Below are 9,517 nucleotides of genomic sequence, written 5' to 3'. Positions count from 1 at the left end.
TAATTATTAAAGCTATAGTAGTCAATGGCATATTACGCTTTATCAACTTTCTGGTAACACGTTTAAGTATGTCATTTAAGAAAAGTAGTTGCTACATTGAACCATAACTTTTTTTTTCTATTTCTTTTATCAATGATAAAGTAAAGTCTTATATTTATATAACTTAGATTGTTTTTAATGAACTTGGTGCTAAAATATTACATAAAGCGCTCGTAAAGATATGCAGCCGACCGATATGCAAGAAGAGCAATTGCAGTTCATATCGCCGTTAGCTAATATTACATACTGTCCTGAATTTATCATTTGCAATAAATAATAGTATGATTTCTAATTGAAAAAAAAATCCGCTTGAAACTAATAAAAACGAATATTGTACGATTTATACCCTCTTATTTGATGTTGATGTCATCCTTAACGACCTCGAAATCTGAAATTTTCCAAAAGGTTTCGCTGTAGCCTGAAGCGAACTTCTTGCAAGTATAGAATGTATCCACAACAAAAGTGATGCGTAAAGTCATTGCACGACGTCGTTCTATTTTCAGCAGCCAATAAAACTTCGAGTTTATTACGTGTTGCACACTTCAAAATATCGACTACTAGTATTGTGCAAACAAATAGGATGATTTAACCATGAATCGGACGCATACCTTGGATCGGACACTTCTGGTTAAAAATCTATACTTATAAATTAAGGCATTTTGCAAATAAACTATAAAACGCCTGCACCAGAGTACTTGCTTACACCTTTGGTATTTCAACACATGCGTGATGCTGTCCGTTAGGTATAATTGAATTTTAACTGATAAGTTATTATTGTGAAATTAATCAAAAACCTACTTTCATTTTCGATAAACAAGCCCGAAATAGCAAAAATGAGAGTAAGGTGGTGGACACGCTTTGGCGGATCCAAGTCAGGGACAGTTTGCATCAAAATATATAATTGCAATGAAATATTATTGAATGATGACGTAAAGACTGAATATATTTACTGTGAGCCTATTTAGAGAATACATTAAAGTTAAGATTTGACAAACGTTGAATAAATAAAATGAGTAAATTCGTTTCTTTAGTGGGCGATTTTAGTTTTGATACCCATTCGCTTGAGAACTTTCCAGAACGGGGTAACCAAGAACGCGAATGGACTAATTGACGAAAAGAGTAGGACGGATTCATCGTGCATCGCGGGCAGATACCTTGGATCGGACTTCTATTAATACAAAAGTTAATAAATAAAATGGAACAATTAATGCGATTTTAATATTAATGAAAAGAACTTTCCAGAATAGGGTGCCCAGAAACGGGTTGACTAATTGACATCATGGCCCTATATATAGGGCGAGTTAACATGTCGGCCAGATACTTTGAACCTGACAAGTTTGGTTAAAAATATGTATGCAAATGGATAATAATGCATAACCTAACGTTTTTAATTTAATTTTATACTTTTTTGTATCACGACAGATGTAAACCTTGGTTGTAAACCTAAGACATAAATTTGTTGAAAAGATAATTGTATTCTACGTAAATGTTTAATAGGGATGCCCCCCCCCCCCCCCCCCCCATGATTGTTTTTTAAAAACAGTCTTTTATCTGAAGTTCTGATTTTTTATCCCCGTCCGTTCCTCTAAATCTGCAATGCAGTTTGGGTTTTTTTAAATTTCAATTTTAAAGAAAAATGGGACAAAGATAATACAAAAAAGGAACAAAAATATGGTTCAACATATTAAGATTATATGATAATAATGTGTAAAGTGTTAAATCCAGCGATTGAGCGGGGTATCATCTAGTATACAAATAAATGTGCATGCGCTAGTGTTGTTTTGATGTTGTCCCTGAATTAGTACTAATGAACTTTATCATCAATAAGGATTTAACATCATTGAAAACTTAGTTTCGAAGATTTTACACAAAAGCAATACAATGAATAGTGCATTTGATTGTGAATAAGTGAAAATGCACCCTCTACCTAAATAATTAGAAAGAAGTAAGTTTTGAAACAAAATTTGATTAAATACGTCTTAAAAATGTCAACAATTAATGCATATGTCAATGTCATATTTGCTCCATATATTCATTTCACCACGAATCAGACACAAATTAATCATGCATAGAACAGTTTTCATGACTTTTTTTCTCTAATTATTAATATGTTAGGTGCCCATTTCTTGTGATATACTTAAAATGTTTACAGTAAAATAAAAGTTTAAAAATAATTGATATAAACATTTTCGTCAGATTATGAAATTCGAGTTTTATGGATACTCTCTTTTTAATCCAAAGTTCCTGTAGGTGCTGGCACGATAAAGATCGAACCCCTCATAATAAACACCGGTATTCCTTTAAACAGAGGCACTAGTCTAAATTTCTGACTGTAGATTCGAGGATTTATTTAAGGAATCATTTTTTGAGTATTATGAGGTGGTTATTTCGGTCGGGGCGTGGTCAAAACCAATGAAGCCCGAAGGGCTTTATGATAGATTTGACCACGCTCCGACCAAAATTATCACCACATTATATTCAAAGAATGATTCCTTATTACTTATACTTATATTATTTCCAATGTCTATACTTTAAAACAACATTTTTAAAATCACTATTTTTTTCATGAAGCACATGCTATGTATTACTACGCGGCGCAGCCAAGACCCTGTCTCGGTTATGCTGTAAGACACGCCCATTTGTGTCACTCACTCGTATTTTATGAAGTTATCGGGTTTTAGGGTTCAAAATTGATTCGTAATGTTATAACAGACAATGACAGCTGAAAATGTAAATATATGAAAATAAATCTGAATAGCAATATTAACTGAATAGATTTATTTTTCCGAACCTATGTATTTTCGCATTAAAACCAGAAAATTTTGTTATTTTTTAATCTCTACTTCATATAGCTGTCCGATGCTTTGTAATTATTGCCCGATCCATGGTGAAATAGTTCAACAATTCATTCATTTGCTTTATTTTCTACGCTTTTATTTTTGTTAAGTCGGAACATGTAAATGAGATTTTATGACAAAATGTTGTCTCAAGATAGATCGTAGTCATGAGATACTTTTGTGAAACGGACCCCAGAATGTCACATGTAGTCGTCAAATAAGGAGGAACTTATTGAGCAGCCACATGTAACTTATTGGAGGACTGTAGGACAGTAAGAGATTTACTGGACTCGGTTTCACAAAAGATGATTTAACTTACTATACATAGTTTTCCAGCTTTAGATATATATTGTATATGACTTTATCAGCTTGTATCTATGCATTGTCTTACTATGTGAATTATTGTATTATTGTATTTCAATGTGATAATTCAGACCAGATATATGAGAAGCCGTTTGGCCATTTTTGTGGAATAGGCACTCATATTCTGTAGAATAGTAAAATATTCACGAAATCGGGACCGACGCTTTTTCTTGGGACGGAGAAGGGGTGGATATTTTCTGAAGGTCGTAAGAAAAGTGCTTGTTGACTGGAATATGTGCATCAAAATTCTGATAGAAGTCAGTTAGCACTAAACAGCTCTCAATCGTGACGAAACGTTGCATTCTCGAAGTTGTTGTTACCTGACACATACCGACTTCTTATTTCAAATAAAACAAATTGACATGTATGCTGATGTTTGCATGTAGGACATGCATCAATTTATAAATGAAAGCATCTTAATTCATGCATAATTAACAACGAACAATTTAAATATAATATTAGATGTATTTACAGTATTTTAGACCCAAAAGCAAACAAGGTGGAAATGTTAGATTGGAAGCATTGGAGTAAATTTTGCGATTAGTCCTTCAATAATTCCATCTTCGAATTCGTACACTTTTCTTCTTTTTTGGGATATCACATTTCTTCTACCTTCATTTTTGAGAACGCTTAGATAAAAAAGAGACGAAATAGAATAAAGAACTCAATTTGTGATTAGGTAATAACTGGTACATACTGTATTTGAGATTGTTATGCAGTACCCATTTTATACATGTATATACTTTGTATAGACGTTGATTTGTACTGGGGCCTTAAAAGAGCAAACCTATGCAAAAAGTGTACTTCCACACTAATGATGGTAAAGAAATACAGTTAAAACATGGCTGAAAATCATTGAAAAATAGTTGACAAGTGAAAGAAGTATTTGCATACGGCTTTATCGGTGTTCTTGTTGTCTTTGGTTGGCTGTACAATTTCTGAAGCCACAGGCACTGTCGGTATGGTTTTGGGTACTTATATCAGTATCTGTTGAAAATTAATCAGGGGCAATATAACACGCGAAAACCCAGTACCGTGCAGATAAATGCATGTACACAACTTGCTCGCGTGTACTCGACGGTGACAGTCCGTGCCTTTTGAATGCTGTCATCCTGTCTCTTCTTTTTTTTTTACTGGAGCTATGAGCTATTACATTTGGTGAAGAGGGTATCATCTGAATAATGAAAATCTTGTATAAGTTCTCTATACAACTAGCATATATGAAATTATCAGAGAAAACTCGTAGAAAGATTTGGTATTGACTATCAATAAAATATAAAGCAATAATTAATTATGTTTGTATCAATAGCAACCAACTTAAATTCGCGCGCGAGATATATTTTACCGAGGTTCGGAAGCAAACAAGGTGGAAATGTTAGATTGGAAGCATTGGAGTAAATTTTGCGATTAGTCCTTCAATAATTCCATCTTCGAATTCGTACACTTTTCTTCTTTTTTGGGATATCACATTTCTTCTACCTTCATTTTTGAGAACGCTTAGATAAAAAAGAGACGAAATAGAATAAAGAACTCAATTTGTGATTAGGTAATAACTGGTACATACTGTATTTGAGATTGTTATGCAGTACCCATTTTATACATGTATATACTTTGTATAGACGTTGATTTGTACTGGGGCCTTAAAAGAGCAAACCTATGCAAAAAGTGTACTCCCACACTAATGATGGTAAAGAAATACAGTTAAAACATGGCTGAATATCATTGAAAAATAGTTGACAAGTGAAAGAAGTATTTGCATACGGCTTTATCGGTGTTCTTGTTGTCTTTGGTTGGCTGTACAATTTCTGAAGCCACAGGCACTGTCGGTATGGTTTTGGGTACTTATATTAGTATCTGTTGAAAATTAATCAGGGGCAATATAACACGCGAAAACCCAGTACCGTGCAGATAAATGCATGTACACAACTTGCTCGCGTGTACTCGACGGTGACAGTCCGTGCCTTTTGAATGCTGTCATCCTGTCTCTTCTTTTTTTTTTACTGGAGCTATGAGCTATTACATTTGGTGAAGAGGGTATCATCTGAATAATGAAAATCTTGTATAAGTTCTCTATACAACTAGCATATATGAAATTATCAGAGAAAAATCGTAGAAAGATTTGGTATTGACTATCAGTAAAATATAAAGCAATAATTAATTATGTTTGTATCAATAGCAACCAACTTAAATTCGCGCGCGAGATATATTTTACCGAGGTTCGGAAAAAATCGAGTCTTGTCGTCGCAAATATTTCTCGCCGCGAATGAATACTCAAATGATTCTGGTAATTTCTTTTCCACATACCCTTTATCTTGGTTACAAACTAAAATTCCTCGGGATGTTGCAAAATAAAGTGGTCGAGAATAAAAGGTGGTTTACAGCATTAGAAATCCATACATATATCTGATGGATCTTTGTCTTCAGGTCTGGATGTTTGATAGGGTTTTTTCGTTGAATGCCTGGTGTGCTTTTTGGTCTTTTTGATTGGAAGTAATCTTGAGCTTACATATACACGATCTTTCGACTTTTTCCCTGTGATGCTCTTAATCTGTGAGAACATCTTTTTTTATTTTAATTTATTAAACGAAAACAACATGTTTGTAAAATGGTTTTTAAAAAGGAGCATTTTTGTAACTTACGGAGTATCTATTGTTTTAACATCACCGAAATTTAATCTTCTTAATGCTGAAAGAAGTGAAATAAAATATTTAAAGTAAAAGCAACCTTCGAGGAATTTGTGAAATTCAGAGTTGTCACAAAATGATAATAAAATACAAACCCAACTTTAAAGGAGAGCATGTCTTCTGATCTGATTTGATATTGGGAGTCTGTTTAGGCTGCATCTAAAAACAAACACAATTTATTCTGAATTGACTAAGAAAATGCAATGATTGATTAGTTATTGAGCTTGGCGACCGTAAAAGATTCTTAATGTTACAGCGTAAAGCAAAGCACCAAGGACACTGGAACCCAAAATTTTATTAGTTTAAAAGCAAAAAAAAAAATACTATCTATAAAAATGAATTTTACTCCGAAACTTTTTTGAATGTAGGCCAAATGAGGTACATTTTTACAACATTGTACAAATAATGTATGTACCTGTCAGCTCTATGGTTAAGGGGTTTTTTGGACCAGGAGGGGTGATCTATTAAAAAGTAAAAATCGATGAAAAGTTATTACATATTATATCTATCGTCACTCAGTTGGTATAAATATGACGAAAAAATAATGCCAGAACTGTTAATGTCATAACCTTGTCCCCAGTCCCCAATGCACCCTCCCCACGAGGGGATAGTGCCAACCTTTTTATTGATCGGCAACACTCTTTGAGGTTTTAATCGTCTAATCTTTGAAATAAGATAAAATATTCAAACCTGCATTTTGTGTTTGAAAGAAGATAAATCTGTTGTATGTGATCGAATTCAAGAGTGTGCATCGTTTCACTTGGTTTTATTCATATGATGTATCATGACGATTCTCTGAAAGAGACTACAAATACTAGTACAATTTTACAAATCACTCACATACAAATTTATGTGTACGCAACAAATATTAACAAACAATACCGCTTTTTAAGTATTTAGATAAAAAAAATAAAGGTTCACAGCTGTAATTGGTGTTCAATAAACTTGCTTACGTACTATAGATTAATAATCTACACAAACAATATACATCAGTAAATAATTATAATTTCATACCAAAATTTGATCTCTGTAGACACTAGTAAACAGCAGTTACGTCTCCTTATACAAATAAACAATAACCTTACCGACGTCATAGTCATTTCAACACGTGCAACGTTGTGCCAAAAATGTAACTCGCCAATTATTAAAGGTATAAACATATAAATAAGAATAAACAATTCTTACACCCCCACCATGGAGTTACCAATTCCATAAAAGTATACTTAGTCTACGATCAACAATTAAAAAAAATAAAGAGTAAAAAGTCAACTACAGTTGTAAATATCAAACAATTATGTTAACCTGAACATTCTAGTAAACACAGCTTAGTTATTGGTCACACTAGCTCTGCGTTTTGTGTTTTCATTAGGCAGCTTCGAGTGAGGCAATCTCTACACACATTTACTTCCATAACTCGACCTAGCGGCTACTGTCCTCTAGGAACGTTTTCTTGAGCTATCAAAACTATGTCACCTATTTGAATATTAGACATCGGCCTTTGCCACCTTTGTCTGACTTGCTGGGGGCAAATACTCCATCCTTCAACACATTAGCTATAAATTGGACCTGTTTCTACCATAACCTAGCATATACGTCTTCTATGCGCAACTCGTGGTCACCACTTACAAGGTTAGTGCCATTATCACTGTAGACCTTTCCTGGCACTCCTCGTCGACTGGTAAAACGTTGGAAGGCAGCAATAAATGAATCTGTTGTTAGACTGTGAGCAACCTCTAAATGCACTGCTCTACTTTCTTTACATGTGAACGGTGTTATTTCACCAGAAGCGGACCAAAATAGTCTATGCCGACAAACGTAAATGGAGGTTTATCTGTTGCTGTCTGTTCTTTCAGTAGAGGTGCCATTTGTTGTTTACAAAACTCTCCTTGTCGACGTTTACAAGGTACACAGTGCCAACGGACTCTTTTAACATCACTAAGTCCTCTCATTATCCAAAACTTTTTGTGCGTTTCAGAAAGCACTTGTTGTTTTCCCATATGTCCTTGAATCTCGTGGTAGAACCGAATAATAAGGTTTGTAACATGGTGTTTGCTCGGCAGTATGATGGGAGATGCATTCAATTCATTGAAATGAAGACGTCCTTTCGAATAATACCATCATCTAGTGTAGGGTTTAAGGTTGCAATACGACTATAAATTTTGATAGATCTCCCCTTCCTCATATTTTCAAGCTCTTCTGTAAAGGAACAACACTGCACATGCTTCAGAATCACTTCTGTAGCTTCTCTCATCTCTTTCAGAGACAGTTCTCCTTCGGCACATGAGATGGGATGTTTCAAATACTGTTGTCTTCAATAGGCCTTGAGCCTAATCATCCATGCGACTGCTCGTCTAAGTTTGGTCCAATCCGAGTAATATTCAATAAGTCTTTCAATATAACCAACAGTTGTTGTATATACTGCGATTTCTTTCTTGACCTGGGCGTCATTTTCAGCAATATCTAGGACTTTGTTTGACGCTTCTTCTGGCCACTGGGTTGGGTCTTGAAACAAGAAATTAGGTCCCTTCAACCAAAACTGCAATTTTTCAGTATCGCATGCAGTGATGCCTCTTGAAGCTACATCAGCCGGGTTTGATGTAGAACCGACATCATGCCACTAATCAGGAGTTGTCCTCCAATGAATCTCACTGAGACGATTTCCAACAAAGGTCTTGAAACGACGTGATTCGTTACTTATATACCCCAAGACAATTGTAGAATCTGTCCTGAAGTAAGCCTGTGTAAATTGAATTTCTAGTTCCTCTGCTATCATTCGATACAGGCGACAAGCAACTACAGCTCCTGATAGTTCCAAGCGTGGAATACTCTGTTGTTCAATAAGTCATCAACATAGAATTTTTTTCTAACTGTTGATTTACTTCTCTCTCAAACTTATCTGAGTTATCTGTAGCTCTGCATCTCAAAGCAAATACAGCACAGGTTGGGGAAGATGTGGCTCCAAAGAGATGTACTTTCATCTGCTACCATTTAGGATCCTGATTTAAGTTACCATTAGGCCACCAAAGAAACCTTAAGGCATTCAGTCCAGTCCATTACTTGTCGGAACATTGCTTCTATGTCTGCTACAATGCCGATTTTGTCCTTCCTAAATCGTAGAAGTACACCAACCAAACTGTTCATCAAATCTAGTCCCTGTAACAGTTCGCTGTTAAGAGATCTGCCTTGATATGTAGCTGCGCAGTTAAATACGTCACGTACTTTGCCAGGTTTGTGCTCGTTAATCACAGGATGGTGAGATAGATAACATACGCAATTTGTATTCATCTCACTGTTGGTGACTTCTGTGGCATATCCATTCTCGATAGGGTCATTTACTGTACTTTAATACAGTTCGTGTAGATTTGGATTGCGTATCAGCTTTTTACGTAGATTTTGTAATCTTGAATGCGTAAGAGGAAGATTGTTTGGTATACTTGCATTCTTATCTCTCCAAGGTAGCCCGAGCTTATAGTGACCATCCTCATGAAATAACTGTAGATTCCATAATGGCGAGAGCTCGTTTATCTTCAATATACATACTGGTTTTGTATGGCTCGATATTTTATCATCAAAATCAGTGTTCCAGAGTCTCTC

General features: G+C 34.9%; 1 long non-coding RNA gene across 1 annotated transcript; it reads right to left on the bottom strand.

Annotated features, from left to right (window-relative positions):
• Positions 1 to 4,612: 4,612 nt before the first annotated feature.
• Positions 4,613 to 9,517, bottom strand: LOC128156325 (uncharacterized). Its single transcript, XR_008239699.1, has 5 exons — positions 6,614 to 9,517; positions 6,339 to 6,384; positions 6,019 to 6,082; positions 5,879 to 5,924; positions 4,613 to 5,787 (listed from the first exon to the last, which is right to left on the bottom strand). It is a non-coding gene; the product is annotated as an uncharacterized LOC128156325 (long non-coding RNA).

Source organism: Crassostrea angulata, chromosome 7 (assembly GCF_025612915.1).
Source record: "Crassostrea angulata isolate pt1a10 chromosome 7, ASM2561291v2, whole genome shotgun sequence".
In the NCBI taxonomy this organism is placed as follows: Eukaryota; Metazoa; Mollusca; class Bivalvia; order Ostreida; family Ostreidae; genus Magallana; species Magallana angulata.
This window is presented reverse-complemented; position numbering and strand designations above follow the sequence as displayed.